Source organism: Panthera tigris, chromosome D4, assembly GCF_018350195.1.
Source record: "Panthera tigris isolate Pti1 chromosome D4, P.tigris_Pti1_mat1.1, whole genome shotgun sequence".
NCBI classification, from domain to species: Eukaryota; Metazoa; Chordata; class Mammalia; order Carnivora; family Felidae; genus Panthera; species Panthera tigris.
This window is the reverse complement of record NC_056672.1, coordinates 49,584,268-49,601,823: the sequence shown is the minus strand read 5'-3', so window position 1 is coordinate 49,601,823 and position 17,556 is coordinate 49,584,268. Positions and strand designations below refer to the sequence as shown.

The 17,556-nt window shown below is 39.6% G+C and overlaps 1 long non-coding RNA gene across 1 annotated transcript; it reads right to left on the bottom strand.

Annotated features, from left to right (window-relative positions):
* Positions 1-2,017: 2,017 nt before the first annotated feature.
* LOC122233118 lies at positions 2,018-12,917 on the bottom strand. The gene is made up of 4 exons (XR_006210581.1): positions 12,717-12,917; positions 10,857-10,941; positions 9,855-9,924; positions 2,018-2,288 (listed from the first exon to the last, which is right to left on the bottom strand). It is a non-coding gene; the product is annotated as an uncharacterized LOC122233118 (long non-coding RNA).
* Positions 12,918-17,556: the final 4,639 nt, after the last annotated feature.

The following is a 17,556-nucleotide window of genomic DNA, read 5'->3' as shown; positions in this document are numbered from 1 at the left end:
GCGACCCTGCTCAGTGACCAGCAGGCACAGCAGTAGAAAGGCTCCAGCTTTTTTCCAGCTGGGACCACTCTAAGCATAACGAATCCTCCAGAGTTCTCCTGCAGAACCAGGTCCAAAGCTGTCCTCCATGGAAAAAGCCTTGCTTGCTTTCTTTCCCTTCTCTGTCCTGCTTTCCCCTCTAGCTTACCAGTTCTTTTTTGGGGAGCCCTTCCTTTTTTTTAATGTGAAATTTATTGTCAAATTGGTTTCCATACAACACCCAGTGCTCATCCCAATAGGTGCCCACGGGGAGCCCTTCCTTAAGAACACACACGTGCACATGAATTGTCCCAGTGTCTCCTTCCAAGGAAGCCAGCCTAAGGCAGTATCACATTTAGAGTATTTTAGAAATAGGCACGGCGGGCCATAAAAATATCTTTATGTATTTTAAATCTTTTGCTTTCAGGGATACTGATGTCCCATTATTGGTACATAATCCAAATGACCACTTTCGGAAATAAATCAACCTCATTTAACTTCCATGGCTTTTTAGAAATCAGAGAAGCCAGAGATGTGTAATGTACCAATTACATATTTGGAAACCATGTATTTGGAAACACTTGTCATAGACACTCTCTGTTTTACATAGATCTGTGCATTTTTTCCCCTCCTTGTTTTCAATTAATCTAAACCCAATCGTTTACCCTTAGAGAAGATAAACGTAAAAGCTTCCTCTAACAGCTTGAGGTGTGTCCAAGAGACAATTTAGAGTTTTCCCCCTTAGATATTTTTAAAAGAGCTGCATCCACATTAATCTGTTTTAGATGATACGCTCCCCCGGAACCATTCTGACGTGGTCACTTGTCATTTAGCTGTACTTGGGATTAAACCACATGACAAAACATAACAAATTCAGACTAATTTGGAGGAATGCTGCTATGAATTCATGAAAACAATTAAAGGGTATTAAAAATGGAGAGCACTTTTATTGCTGTAAGGTAAATGTGTGCTGTCTTGTCAACGATCCTTTATTACAGACACCTATTATGCACTAGGTATTTGCATTCTCTCATTTAGTTCTTACTACCACCCTGAAAATGAAGTATTTTTCTTCTCACTTTTTAAAGAACAGATGAGGCATCGAGAGATTAAACACCTTTCTTTTTTTTTAAGGCTTGCAATTAGTGAACAATAGAGCTGGCCTTGGAATCTAGATCTTTCCACCAAGCCATGCTGCCTCTACAGTTCAACAAAATTAGCTAACTAAATATTAGTGTACCTCATCAGCTTTAAGGAAGGGTCAATAACTATGTGTAATTGACACACTCATTTAGTATGCAAACAGTATTGTTAACGTGCTGGTTACACTTTAAAGAAAAATAACAGTAATCTCCCTGGCCATCTTGTTTAACAACAATAGCTGCTATTTACTGATTGTTTCAGGCATCTTACATTCATGTGTACTTTACTTAGACAAGAATTCCTAGGTGGGTATTATTAATGTTATATCATATTTGGGCAGATGGTGAAGCACAGAGACTTTCGATAATTTGTGCCGTGTCACATGGGTAGTAAAATGTGGGCTTTGGGCCCAGAAACTGGTGTGCTCAATGGCTATGCTCTTCACTGCTAACGCTTAGCTGAAACTTCCTTAGGTCACATGCAAAGGTGACTGCGAGGTGGCAGCGGAATCGGTGGGTGGGAATAAGTAAGAACGAAGTTATGACTTCCTTAAAATACTTTGTTCCTCATTGATGCCAAGTAGGTATAGAGAAAGAGGAGGCCAAGCCAGAGATATGACAGCGCTTGGCTTGATGTTAAAGGGATGCTTTTGTTCTTACTCCACCATTTCAGTTTTCTCACCAGCTTTGATCCCCTTCCTACTGTTCACCTGTAAACAAAACCACTGTTCCCCTTTTTTTTGGAGTGAGTTACTAAGAAACTCACAGGGTTCATCATAGCCAGGTGTTTCTCTGCACCTGGTGTGTCTCATCTTCAGAGCAAAGGGATTCATAGACAAACACAACAGGACTCATTGTAGACTACACAATTAATCATTCGAGGTTTCTGATTTGCTCTTGAAACTTGCTATGTTCCTGTAATGGGAAAGAGACAGCTCCATTTATCACACGGCACCTCGTGCTGCTCCTTGGCACCGTCCCCTGGGTCCTTTACCATCCCCAAACTTCGAAAACATCTGCTGTGGGTACCATGGCGGGGATTTCTTCACATTCTCTGCTATACTTGCCTTCTCAGCATCTCTGTTTAAGCTCTCCTTTTGTGACCAAAGACAGAAAGGCCAGTATTCTCTGTGGAGATGAACAATTAGTAAGTTCATTACTTATGGTGGCATTCATGGTTCTTTGCCAAAGATTACATTTTTGTATATGACATTTTGCCTGATGTTGTCAAAAGAGCACTGGACTGGGAATTAGCTTTGCTGGATTTTTGTCTTGGCTCTACCACTAATGATTTGTCTGGGCTTGGGTGAGCTGCTGCACCTCTCTCGACTTTTGGTACCTCATTTAATGATGAATCTAGATTAGATCAGTGCTTCTCTACCTTGGATGCACATTAGAGTCACATCAAATGCACGAAACTCTAATGCCCAGGTCATAATCCAGACCGACTAACTCAATCTCTGGAAGAGCAGGACCCCCTGGCACTGATATTCTTATTCAGGCTCCCCAGGAGACTGTTACATTGACTTAGGTTTGAGAACCACTAGCCTCGGTATAAGGATTCTTTAGTCTCTAAAGAGACATCTTTTTCTTAAGATGGGAGAATTAAGGGGTGCCTGGGTGGCTTAATCGGTTGAGCGCTGACTTTGACCCTGATCATGATCTCGCAGTTGGTGGGTTTGAGCCCACGTCGGGCTCTGTGCTGACGCTCAGAGCCTGGAGCCTGCTTCAGATTCTGGGTCTGCCTCTCTCTCTGTCCCTCCCCCTCTCATACTCTGTCTTTCTCTCTGTCTCTCAAATAAACATTAAAAAAAAGATGGGAGAATTAAGATCACATTTGTACAAAAAGGGAAGAGACAGTAGAGAGGGAAGTTTGGCGATACAGAAGAGGGTGAGTGGAGACACCTCTCCATCTTCGAGGAGGCAAAAGACTGAGTGCTATGATAGAAGGGTTGGCTTTACGTAAGAGCATGGAGAGTATGTTCCCGGGTGCGGAACCACACTGTATGGGTGCAGAAGTTGGTAGGTAGGTGGATGCAGCGGTAGAAACGCACAGAGGTTGTCTTTCTGGTTGCTCCAATTTTTCTTTGACATGAAGAAGAAAGGTCATCAGAATGGATGGGAAAGAAGGTGTTGGGAGAGGTTTTAAGAGAGGAGAGGTGTGAAAGTCATCTATAAGAATGGAGAGTACATGCACTAGAGAAATGCGGTAGGACTGCCAGGGATAGTGAGAGTGTATTTGAGGTTGGTCAGTGATTGTGTGCATTTTGCTGACGGGGGTCCTGTCGAGTTTGGACAGTCTTTCTGACGACGGCCATAATCCCAACTAGTGGTTTCTGCTTGCATACTAGCTTCTGTGTTCGTCTAATCCTGGGTCATTTGTTGCCTTTGAACTATCTGGAATGGCCACCCATTTTGCTTATTTTATCCAACTTTATTGAGATATAATTGATCTATAACATTGTGTAAGTTGAAGGTGTACAATGTGTTGATTTGATACACTTATGTATTACAAGATGATCACCCCTCTGTCACATCACATAATTCGTGTGTGTGTGTGTGTGTGTGTGTGTGTGTGTGTATGTGGCACATCTTTATCCATTCATCTATTGACAATAATTTAGATCGTTTCTCTTCCTTGGCTTTGTGAATAATGCTGCTGTAAACATGGGAGTTCAGACATCTTTTCAATGTCCTGTTTTTGTTTTCTTTGGATATATATCCCAAAAAGGAATTGATGGATCATATCATAGTTGTATTTTTAATTTTGGGGGAAACCTCCTTACCATTTTCTGTAGTGGCTCTACCAATTTACATTCCCACCAACAGTGCACAGGACTTCCCTTTTCTCCACATCCTTGCCAACACTTGTTATTTCTTGTTTTTTTTTTTTTTTTCTTTATGACAGCCTTTCTAATAGATGTGAAGGATATCTCATTGTGGTTTTGGTTTGCATTTCCCTGATGATGAGTGATGTTGAACATTTTTTCATGTATCTGTTGGCCATTTGGATGTCTTCTTTGGACCAGTATCTATTCGGTTCCTTGTTTATTTTTAAATTGGATTTTTTTTTTGCTATTGTATGATTTATATATTTTGTGTATTAAGTATCAGATAGGTGGTTTGCAAGCATTTTCTCCCATTCTATAGGCTGCCTTTTCATTTTGTTGATTGTTTCCTTTGCTGTGCAGAAGGTTTTTAATTTGATGTACTGCCATTTATTGATTTTTGCTTTTGTTCCTTGTGCTTTTGGTGTCATATCCAAAAAATCATTGCTAAGACCGATGTCAAAGAGGTTCTTCCTTATGTTTTCTTCTAGGAGTCTTGCTGTTTAAGGTCTATGTTTCAGTGTTCATTTCATTTCGACTTAATTTTTGTGAGTGGTGTAAGGTAGGGATCCAATTTCATTTTTCTGCATGTGATCATCCAGTTTTCCTAACAGCATTTATTGAAAAGACTATCCTTTCTCCATTGTGTATTCTTGATTCCTTTGTCAGATATTAGTTGACTGGTCATTCCTGTTAAATAATGCCTTAACCGCGGGCCACTGCAGCTAGTTGCAATCTCCCTAGTGTTAGGGAGTGAGGTATGGCCTGGCTTCTGGCTTACCTGAGTTTCTGAGGACTCACTGTACTTTCCCCTAGAGACAGACAGTCAGAGCTGCCTTCTAGAAGGCGGTGAGCTACTGTGCCATATGAATGAAGGAGTTATAAAGGAATGGTTAGTGAATTTGAATCTTGTGCAAGAGAAGCTGCCTAGAGATCTTTTTCCTGATTGGAGCAAGACTATCATGGAACAACACAACGGTTTCCCCCTACTTTCCTTAGACCTGCAAGTGACATGGTGCACACAAATAGTAAAGTCATACCTCTAAGATTAGAAAATGTTTTAGTTAGATTAGGACAAGTAGCTTTTGATTGTCTAAAAGTCACCTGAAGTGTTAAGTGGTAAATTAGGTCATCTAAAGTAATAGACTTTCAGACCAAGCTGAAGCAAGTGGCAAACTTCCGGAAAATTCAGCATCCATGACAGCATTTTTCTGAGATAGTGGAGACTGAATATATAAAATTTTTACCATATTCATTTTAGTGCCAATTCAAAAGGATTGGGAAACTAAGAGCCAGCAGGTGATTAAATGGGAGTATTCAGAGAGGACAAAATGGACTTTGTGTTCTTCATGTTGAATAGGTTCTACATAATATCTTTAGATTTTGGCATTGAAAAGTAGAAGGAAAGAGGCCCCACCATTAGTTTGGCAGATTTATCAAGCTGAGCTATGTCAATTGTATTATGCCGTTTCCAAGAAGACAGTAGAGCTTGTGAAATTTAACAGTGTCTGTCACCACTTGACATATTGGCTAAAACAAAAGCAGATTGAGGAAATGACTCACAATAGTTAATTGTTTCAATAGTCAGTCTTTCCCATCTGCACAGTGCGTTGAATTTGATGACATCTGATGGGAACTTTGTGGAAAATTAATGCACCAACTTGTTTTCAAGAAGCAAGCCCTCTCTGCTTTTTTAGTAGCTACATGTCAGTATCTGAAATCTCCATTTTATCTCTTTTTGGTTTAGGTAACACTGCAGTCTATCTTGACTTATCGAATACAAAAAGAAAAGCCTAACCATTTATAAAAAAACAAAATCAGTCAATAATAATTCCAACTCTGTTTCTTCACTTAAAGAATGGATTAGGTACTTTGGCTTTGATAAATTCAAAAACAAAGGGAAAAATTGTTCACAAAGAACCAAATTCAGGATGATATATGCAGCAAACATTCATCTTCCATTATCACATGAATACATAGCACATCTGGCTGCAGAATCTATGATGCCACTCTACAATTTATCACGCTTTATGGGAAACCATTAATTTATAACAGTTGCATTAATGTATAGCTCTGTGCTTTAAGTTCACCCTTGATAGATCTAGGTCTTTCACTGTGCTGAATTCCTTTGTAGACCCCACTTAAAAATCCAACTGACTTATCTGACCTGAAGAACAGTTTTATATTTTGAAGGTGTGGCTATCAAGTAAGAACATCAAGTTTCCTTTTTGGATATCTGCCAATGGGGATAAAGCTTAACTCCATGAAAGTTGATTCTTTTGGAGAGTATTTCTAGTATTTGTGTTCTTGTTGGACATCCACAAATGAGTCTACATTTCAGGTGCACTGGAAACCGCTATTTACAAAGAAGAAAGGATTAGGTCTGTCTGTTCCCTACAGATAGATTTCCTTGGTGCTACTTAAGATATCATTGCTATCTTTTGGTAGTCATGGCAGAACTGTGATGTTTTTTGAACAGATTTGGTATAAAGAATGAAGGTGTCTTGTTTAATAAAGAACACAATAATCTAAGAGGAGACTTCAAGACTTTCAAGAGTTGTGATAGGGAACAAAGAAACTTCTTTTCTACAGCTCAATAGGGCAAAACCCATAGGGCTAGCCCAGATCATTAGCAGGCTATGGCTCACAGTAACAAAGAACATTTCTTTTTTTTTTTTTTTAATTTTTTAAATCTTTATTTATTTTTGAGAGAGAGAGAGAGAGGGAGACAGAATGTGAGCAGGGGAGGGGCAGAGAGAGAGGGAGACATAGAATCCGAAGCAAGCTCCAGGTTCCCAGCTGTCAGCACAGAGCCTGACGTGGGACTCGAACTTACGAACTGCGAGATCATGATCTGAGCTGAAGTTGGATGCTCAATTGACTGAGCCACCCAGGCGCCCCACAAAGAACATTTCAATAGGGCATTCTAAGGAAATAGCTGCTCTGGGAGGAAATAATCTCCCCATATTTTCTCCTGGGAATTCTATTGGGTGTTGACATTTGGGAAAATTTGTTCCCGGTCTGAGGCAGCCTTTCTCAGTCTAAGAACATGTATTCCAGCTCACTGAAGATTACTGTAGCATTAGAAGTGTATTAATTTTTTGAATAGTTTGAACTTTCAGAGAAGGTGGGTGGAAAAGTGAAAGGCAGGATGTGGGGAGGGTGATGTCCAGCGTCCCTTTTGAATGCCTTGCCTCACTGAAGCATATTTGTATTTCCTGAACTGACAACTCAAAAGATCTAAAGTAGAGTGATACACAGCACCTATCAGAAATAATTTGCACACTCCCTGCTTTCTTTGCAGAGATCTCTAAATATATTGGTTCTGCCCCACCCAAGGAGGGCTGGTGTTCAGGGGCAGACTTGTAAAACTTGTAGCATCCCATCTTTGGATACACTGGTTGACTCAGGCATCATCCTTCAGCCTAATCTGAAGAGCACACTGTTTGTTCTCTTCTGGTACAAAAGAGACCTTTTAGTTTATGTGGTCTCCATCTAAAACTGTCACAAAGTAGAAACCATGAATCAGAAGGAACATTAGTGAAATAATTTTGCTCATGTAGACGGATGAGAGCTGAACTTTTTTTCTTGCTGTATCTATGAATTCCAGTTCATATTTCTTCACGTGAAAGTGGATTTTTTCCTCCTGGATTTATGTTAAGCTGAGCAAGCAGTTCTGGTGAAATTAAGCCCACGTATAAACAATAGATTCAGACAGCTCAATTTTGGTCCTGAATGCCATTAGAATTTTTCCCCCTCCTGTACTTTATTACAATTTCTGATTCTTTGCTTCTTATAACCCACTTTTTATATTGAATATCACATTGTGTACGGGTATGCCAAATTGGTGTTGGTATATCCTGATTGCCTTACTTGGGAAAAGTGCTGAATTCAAGTTTGAAATGTTTGCACTTGACCGAACTTTAGGAAAAGAAGAAAAAAGAAGAGAGTATTTAAAACCCAGAAATGATTTTCTTTGCTGTGGTAAGCAACATCTTGAGTCTTAACCAACAGTTAGAATAGATTTACAATCTGCATGAAATGTATAAATGAGATGAAGTTAGAGGAGACCAATAGTACATTCTGAGCAATTTCCAAAGAGTTATAGGAAGCATGAGTGACTTAACTCCTGAAATGTGTGGTCAGATATAATATTTAATTAAAAACTTATGAGGGCAGAAGAAGTGTTGTGGAAGGCACTCAGGAGATGCCAGGAAGTATATTGATATTTTTACAGGTGCAATCTCATTGAACCCTCACATCAGTACTATGAAGTACATACTGGGATTCCCATTCCAAAGATGAGGACAGTGGAGCTCAGAAAGCCTATTCAGGTTGCTTACAGTTTTAGAACCATGATTTGAATCCAGATCTTTCAGATTTTGAAACCATTTGTACAGTAGTAGAAGCTTGTCTGGGCTCTGTGTATTCTCTTCACAAGGAGATGTCAAGGAACATTGAGCAAAAGGTAGTATTACCAACAAACAAAAACCAAAACTGACACATGATGCTAAGGAAGGAGGCAGCTCCCTCTGTAGGGTTGGAAAAGATCATGAATCCAAGAAGAGGTCACAATGAGGCAAAGAATGAAGAAACTTGGGAGATTCTTATAAAAAAAAAAATTGCAGGGCCCCAAAATGGTGTAGAAGTTTAAAAGAATATGTAACATGGCTCTTTGCTTCCAGGACAAAGAAATAACATCAGTCACGGCCAGGAGGAAAACTAGGCAGAGAGTTTAGAAGATGTGAACAGCAAGTGGTAAAGTTACTAAGGGGGACTGGGCATAGAAATGCCTGGGATCCGTGATTTGGGGGAGGGGTAGAATGTAATAATAATTTCTCAAGCACTGTTAATTATATAATCCCTTTACTTCATAGAACTCAGTATTTTTTTGTCTATACAATACTTCAATTTTAGAGTATCAGTGAAACACAGGGGAAAAGATGGATTTTCCTGGGTGGCAATCAGAGTATAATTAGAGTTCATAGTTTTCAGGCTCAGACCTTGGAAATCTCGTACCACAGATAACCCTTTCTCCATTACCAACACATTTGTCCATACTTTGTTTTATTTTTGGAAACCATAAACTCACTTGTCTCAATGTGACATGACTTCCTCCCGAAATCCCTAATGAATTTATTTATTTTAAAAGAAAGGCTGTGGCAGAATAGGCTGAGATATGTGGGGGCTATTGGTGAGAGAACATTTATGGAAGTGTGGGCTGTGCTTATTCTGTGTTCAGGGAAAGGACTGGCCCACAAGGAATGAGGAAGCATGCTTAAAATACTGCCTTTAATATATTACGAACAGGGAACTAACTTTTCCTTAGTGTATCTCTTATTGTTCCATTTCTTTTTCTTGCTCAATAAATACAAGGAAAAAAAAAGCATTGCTTTTACGTTTTAATTTCCCAGCAGCACTCTGTATTGGAGACAGTAATTAATGAAAATTATAGGCTAAACATTTTACAGTTTGCATTAAGTGCTTTATCCATGTTTTGTTAAAGAATCTCATTCTACCTAGAGATAGTGAGTGTTTGAGTGTGTATTAGGGGGGAACACACATGCTAGCATCCCTCTTGAAGTTGTCCCCAACCAACCCTGTATGGTGGTATCTAAAATATGGGGTCCTATGTCAAAGAGATTGTTTCCCTAGTCCTATAACATGACTTTATTTTTATTTATTTTTATTTATTTATTTTAATATATGAAATTTATTGTCAAATTGGTTTCCATACAACACCCAGTGCTCATCCCAAAAGGTGCCCTCCTCAATACCCATCACCCACCCTCCTCTCCCTCCCACCCCCCATCAACCTTCAGTTTGTTCCCTAGTCCTATAACATGACTTTAAATGTAATACTCACCTTCTAAGATGCCTTAGTTACCAGATCCATCCACATTTCAAAAAAGAAATAATCCAGACCACACGTTCTACTAACAAAATTAAATATTGTCAAGCTGTTTAAAAAAAATCTTGAAAACATGATCAGGACATGGTAAACAATATTTTTAGCCTAGCTCATGTTATTATGTTATATAATAAAATTGTATTTTCTTTCAATCTTTCCATTTTATAATTGAGCACAACAACAAAGAATATTGAATTGGGCTAGTTTGACCTCGAAAAATGAAATTTGTATCCTCATTTAGAAGTGAATACACTTTTTAAAGAGTAGAGGATATTTTGCCTAGAGAAATTGAATGAGAAGCATAGAATAAATAGTGATTTCCAAACTTTTCCCAGGCTAATTCAAATATTAGAGTCTTAGGCTGAAATAAGTTAGAGGCCTTATGATCACCATCCCATGAAATAAAATATAAAGTTATTTGCTGAAAGGTATTAAAATAAATGAAAGGATTTGTGGTGTAAGAAAAAGGAAATAGAGGCAGGTAGGGGAAAGAGTGGGTCATAAAATATACAATTATAATTGCATAGCTGTACTTTCTAGTAGACACTCTAATTTAAAAATATAGTGATCAATTTAACATAGCAAAAAATTTTAGGCATCTATTGGCAATAGGAAGATACAGTAAGAAGAGTAAGACCCGTATCTCCTCTCAGGGCAACTATATAGTCTAGGGCATGTTTTTGTGTGTATGTGTGCATGTAGTAGGATGTGGGCAAAACATGGGGTAAGTGAGTGGGGTGTGGGGAGATTATTACAAATCTAAAAATAGCATGTTACAGGATAGCAAGTTACCTGCTGCAGGAGATCATACCAACTATGTCAGTAAGGGCCATACCAGAGTCAGAACTCAGAAAAGAAAAAAGACCTGGGAGAGCAAAGGCTATGTCTGGAGACAAGATCAGGTACCTTAAGCTCCCTAGGTTATCCAACAGTTCTGGCGAATGAAGTACATCTTACCCAGACGGCTTTAATGGGTTGAATGTCTACATGCTGGTTTGTTCTAGGTAATGTCCTTTGTGCCATCCTCCAAGAATGATTTTCACTAAAATGAATTTGAATTAGGGTACACAGCATACACACTAATCATTATCGAGAGGCAGTGTGGAAGTGGTTAAATGCATATGGATGAGAAAAATGTCTTAAAACTCAACATCAAGACAAATTGGTATTATCAGGATTATTGACAGATGAAACAATCAATCACATGTTAGAAAATGGAAGTTTTCATCTGATAACCAATTCTTACTAGCAGGAGTATCTGGACAAGTAACAATCTCTCTGAACTTAGTTTCTTCATCTGTAAAATTCTTGTCTTCTAGAGTTTTTGTAAAGATCACATAACATCTTTTGTGTGAAAGCCTTTGCAAACCACAATTTTCTATAAAAATGTAAGTTGTGAGGAGAGATGAATATACTAAATGGAGGGTTTTAGGGAGGGAAATCCCATCACTGTGTGGAAGCTATACTGCAGAGGACAGAGGCACATGGTGGGAAGTAGGTCTGTCAAACAAGAAACAAGACTTGGCCAACAAATGATCTTGCTACAAAAATAGATTTCTACTCAAAAATACTTGTTGGGAAGGGAATTCCTTCCCACCACCTTTCCTTATTCCTATATCTTACGGACAGAAATGGCTTCCTTACTCAAAGAGTTGGGAGTATTTATTACAGATGGTGTTAATGAGACATGTTTAAGTGGTTGGATTGGTACAGTTTCCTGCATGTAATGGGTTATTATATATGTATTTTTTCCTTTCAGATAATTGTTGAGCCTATGCCATATTTCAAAAGCCAAGTTAATTTAGGTCAATGAAAAGAATTTATTTCCAGTCTATTACCATCTAATCCCTAATTAAATCAAAGAATAAGGAACTGAGTGATCCAGGCAGATCATTTGTCTCTTGGCAAAAGTTAATCCAGTCAATATAAAGAAAAGAGAAATGATTGTTTCCAAAAACCTAGTAGATTCTTTTGGCCATTTATTGCCTAGGCATGGAGGAATATAGGTTTTATTGAGAGAAGCTCTGAGCTTTAAAGAAAAGCTTTGAAATCCAAGCTGTCAGGCATTTTATGGTAAGAGATGGAAAGACTGGCCATCTCAGTGTTCAGGAAAGAAAAAAATATCCCCTGAAGTATGGAAGGAATAAATGCTCCATGGCTTACATATCATCTCTACAGGTTTCTTCCCTTCAAGTCATGGCCTATTTCATGGCCCATTTCCCTTTATTTTGAGAATTTTTTTTCTTGATTACAAAAGATTTCAAAGATAATTGGAAAATACAGAAAAGTACAAAGAAGAAAATAAAAATCATTTAAAATTATTTAGTCATCTCCACCTAGAGATAATAGTAATAACCTCCCAGGTTATTTTTCTTTGGCTATGTGTGTGTATGTATGTGTTTGTGTTTATTTATGTATATAAGGCATGTGTGTGTTGGGGGGGGGTATGTTACAAAATTGAGCACAGAGTTATATGTAGTTCTCTTTTTTTGCTAATTAAAATGTATTTTAAATATTTTCCCATGCCATTAAAATGTCTTTATAATATTTTAAATTCTGTATAATATTCCCTTCTGTGGATATGTGGCAACTTATTGAAATACTTCCTTATTGTTTTGCATTCAGAATGTCCCTGCATTTTCTGTTCCCCCCCCAATCCAAAGGGATACCTCAAAAGATATCTTTGCAGCCATTTATTTATGTGCACTTCTGATTATTTCCTTAGTATACATTTCTATAATTGTTGGATCAAAGGAAAGGCATGCATTACATTTTTGTTTTTGATCTCTATAAACTAGGGACTATATGAGGAATCACCTTCTTAATCTGCAGTGAGCATGCTCAGTGTCTGAGGTGGAAAGGAGGAGGTTGGGGGTTCCACAGAAAGCAGGTTCTGGCTGGTCCTGGGTGACAGTTACTGGTTCAGAATGTGGAAGTACCATCCTCCAATTGTAACGGACCAGACTGCCTTGCTCTACACGGGCAGCTTCAGAGGATAGTTGGATATTTGTAATCTTGGAGGAATGGTCAAGAGACACCTGGGCTATCCTAGGCTAACGTCATTTTAACTTTAAAAGTCAAGTAGAGCCAATAAAAAAGATGCATGGGGAGTGTACTTCTTATTAGTTGTTCATGCTGTTTGCCTAGGTCTCGCAAACCTAGTTGACTGTTCAACGTACCAGTGAACTTTCTCAGTAAAATCAAGTGGGATGGAGGTGGGGTGAGGAAGAGGACTCAGTAGGCTTGTGAAAAAAGAAGCTGTTGGACTTCAAGATTGGCATCAGTTGTTTGTGAGACATATCTGCTGTCTGCAGAGGTTGATCTCTTCCACTACCCAAACCAGTTAACTCCATTTCTATCGGTGCCTGTGTCTGTCTCCTTAGCTAGAAATTTGGTCAAGATTCGTCACCAATCTCCTCTATCCTCTTAAGTCTGAAATGCGCCAAGGCCTGTAATTTTGCTCTACTTGGAATGTCTCTCAAATCTTCCTTTCCTCCATTCCTTCCTTCCACCTCCATTCCTACTACTGTCGCTCTTTTCCAGCTTTCAGCACAGATCTGCAATTCTGGTATCACTTCAAACTCCACAGCTTCTCCCCTACTCCCTACTGCTTTCAGTTTACTATTCCCATGACACCTCTTAACTGTTTCCCTCAAAGAGCCTGAAACTATTGCAAATAGCTTGTCTGTAGACTCTGAGCTCTTTTTCAAGATCAGGGCTTTACCTTACTCATCTTTGTAGCTCCAGTGTTTAGGAAAGTGGTTGTCACCTAAACCAATTTTAGCCTGGAAGCAACCCCATGGCATTTTTGAAAGGGACACTGCAGCCCAGGGAAGGAAAGTAATCTGCCTGAGGCTACATAGCTACTAAGTGTCAGAGCGAGGATTCAGTCCTGGGCAGGTCTGTTTTTCCCCAAACTACATGAACTAAGCTGCACCTGGCCATACTTCCATTGTCAGGAGTCTGAGACCTCCTCAATCAAGCTGTCTTACTGTACTTCTAGCCCTTTTCTGTACTGAATGCTATGTCATGGGATATCACCTGCCACAAGAAATATATTTGAGCAGATTAGGGGTGGAGACAAGAGGGGGAGGGCAGGTTGATAAAGACCAAGAGAATTTTTTTGGGAGAAGGTGCATCTTAAGCTGGGCCTTGAAGGTTGAAATAGTTTGGTCTCAGCAGGAGACCAGGGCAGAGGCATTCCATATCATGGGAATAGACAGCAAAGGCCCTGAGACAGAAATGAATCAGTAGTGCTCTGAACAATGAAGACATTGGCCTATTTGTAGAAAGTTTTCATATAGTATTGTTGGAAACAGCCTTCCCTTAAAGTAATGGTTTTATTAGTACCCTGGAAATAAACCCCATGATTTCATAGTTTGAAGTGCTAAGAATTGCAGAGAAATTGACCTCTTTCTGTATGGGGACAACAGAGAGAAGAAAGCTCATTTGGGTGTGGCATTCCTTCACTTCAGATTTCAAACTGGATCCGGATCATGAATCTCTCTGGCAAGTCCTAGAGCACAGGAACCAACCAGCTTTGTAATCTTAACATGGCTTCAGTTTTTATGATAACTTTTGGCCTTCAGAAAAAATTTCACCCCCAAGTTTAGGAAATCTGAAACATAATATGGATTGGAGGTGGTTTGAATGTACTTTCGAAGAGTATTTTTTTACTGGCCAATAAACTCCTCTGTGGCCACAAGTGTGTTGTTGAAAGGGACCTGGCTGATGGCAAACAGTAACATGAGGGAAACTTAAAACTGGAGATGATGATCAAATGTAAATCATTGTCAGGATTATTTCAAAAGTAGTAGTCAAGTAAAAAAAAAAAGCTGACAAGAAGATAAAATTACATTTTAGTAAAAAAAAATCATTAGATATCTCATTTTTGATATTTGCCTTTCCAAACTTAGAATAAGGAACCAAGGAAAGCAAATCTATTAGCTTTTAAGTTACACTACATGAATGTGTGCACAGTGGATTAAGAGAGTATTTTGAATTTCTGCTTCTGTGAACATCTGAAGGGGTCAGGGAGGATGTTATATGTTTCTTCCCATCCCCATCCTGGCCCCAAATGTCTCCTCCTCTGGGATTCCTGCTATACAATTTATTTCAGGAATTTAGCTCTGTCCTCCAAATTTTCAACAGCCAAAGTGAGAGCAGAATATATGGGAAGTGTGTATCTCAGCCCTAACCCTCAGTCTCCTCCTGAAGGAGGACCAGCTGATTAGCTACCACATCACACAAGTGACTAATGTTCCCAGAGATCATAGTTTCCCAACTCTGATATCAACAGTGGAGGCAGGTCTTTGCTGAGAAGGGCTCCTTCTTAAGGGGCTTCACTGCAGTTGGTTTAGAATCTTTAGGCCTAAAGAGGTTCCACAGAGGGAGAAAGGCCCAACTGTCAAGACCTCACTTGAACAATCCACATGGCTTTTTGCCTTTCTAAAGAAGCAGATCTTTCTGAGCTCTTCTTCCTTCTCAGCCATCCTCCTTGAAGCCATCTTTCCCAGGATGATGAGCACATGACTTACTCAGTGTTCTTGACCCAGTCCTTGTCAGTCTTGTGTGCTTACTCTGTCTTGATGTTGTAACCAGTTTATACCTAACTGGCCCTTGACAGTCTGTTCTGCTTTCCATCTGGGAGACCTGTTAGGACATGCCTCATCCTGACAGGGCTTCAGGCTGCCCCAAACGGTGATGACTGAGATTAGGTGATGGCTGCCTTCACTTTGGGGTTAGTTGCCGCTCCCTTACCCTTCATCAGAGCTCTTACTCAAGAGAAGGGGCTGAGATTAGGGTTTGGTTTAGAGATTCCTTCCCTCCTTCCTAAAGTACAATCAGGTCTAAAAAGTCCTACCTCTTAAGACAGTAATGGGAGCTGGTGTTATGAAGGTCACAATAGAGATACAACAGGAATGAAGGAGTCCCAGCACCCTCTGTCATTAGACTCTCAAAGTAGGGCTTGTGTCGTGTTCAGGATTGAATATACAGCACCAGCATAGCATCTGATACAGAGAAGGCTTTCAAGGAATATTTATTGCATATAAACATTAAAAATGTGCATGTGGGGGACTCTCCTAGTGACTCTTATGATCTGGGCATTTTTCAGTGGACAATACTATTAATTATGCAGTCATTATTTTAGTACCCTCTTCATTGCCCTTCAGCCATGGGGGGTAAGCCTGGAACTACTTAGTTTTTTGGAGTTCACAGTTAATAGCCGAGCCCCAAGTCAGCTACTGCTCATAGTAGATGACTCATTGTGTTCCTCTCATTACTTATCCTTGTGTCCACATTCCAATAATAGGTTACTGATTTGTTTCCTTATCTTTGTGTACCCTTAATGTTCCCCATCACCATATGATCTGCCAGGATCTTCTTACACCCTTGGTGTATGTGTGGGAGTCTTGACCCTGGGCCTCAGATGCCGTAGCTGAGTGTGCTCCCCTTGCTGCCCAGGCTGCCAGTCTCCCATGGTGCAATGCTCTGCTGTCATGCTGGCTCATTTACCTGTGGCTGGACACTGGGCCTGTCTTATGATTATGTCTCTGAGTACTGCATATAGCTGGGAAATTCCTATATTGTGTTTTCTTCCCACAGCTGGTCTGGCTCCCACATTCTGGCTTCCCTTATCAGGTCCACCCTGCTGCTGACTGAGTCTTATTCCTGAGAAAGAGCATATTTCCTGTGTCCTGATGTACCCCTTTTAGTATCTCTACCATATTCTGATTCAGAAACCGTTATGTCCCCTTTTTCAAGTTAATTTTACACATGGTTCTGGATCACTAAGAAATACTGTTTTCTCAAAGACTGACCCTAACCTTGGGCAGAAATTCCAGGTTTTGGAAGAAGTTTAACGTTGTGTATGGGGCTGTGTATCTTTTTGTGGAGGTCACATGTCTTTGGATATGGACTTAAATTGTGTGAACTTTGTGTGTGTGTGTGTGTGTGTGTGTGTGAGAGAGAGAGAGAGAGAGAGAGGAGAGAGAGAGAGAGAGAGAGAGACACACACACTCCTTTTGTAGTGTTTTCTGAAAAGCATTTCTCTAAACAGAACAAGAAGAACAAGAATGGATAGGAAGATTAGCCTTTATTTATATCCTCCAGTTATGTGAAGAAACATCGTATATCATGTTGTTTAGATGGTTCACCTTTCCCATGTGATATTTTTCTGGCCTTTATTCTTGGCCTCCTAGTGAACTCAAGGTCAGAATAAAAATGACCATCATGACTGTATAAAACTTCATAGCAGTAGAGAAACAGGAATTTAAAAAGATAATGTAGTGTGGTGTCTGATGAAGAGAGCTTAAAGAATGATTCCATTTGTGTATTACATGCTGTGTGTCTACAAAAAATGGCACAAGGTTTTAATTTTTCTTTAATGTTTAATTTTAATTTTTGAGAGAGACACACACACAGCATGAGTGGGGGAGGGGCAGAGAGAGAGGGAGAAATGGAATCTGAATCAGGCTCCAGGCTCCAAGCTGTCAGCACAGAGCCTGACGTGGGGCTGGAACCCACTGAGATCATGACCTGAGCTGAAGTCGGATCCTTAACCGACTGAGCCACCCAGGTTCCCCAAAATGGCACAGGATTTTAAAAACTAGCTATCCTGTATTAGGAAGAAACATTTTCCTGTTTTGCTTTACTT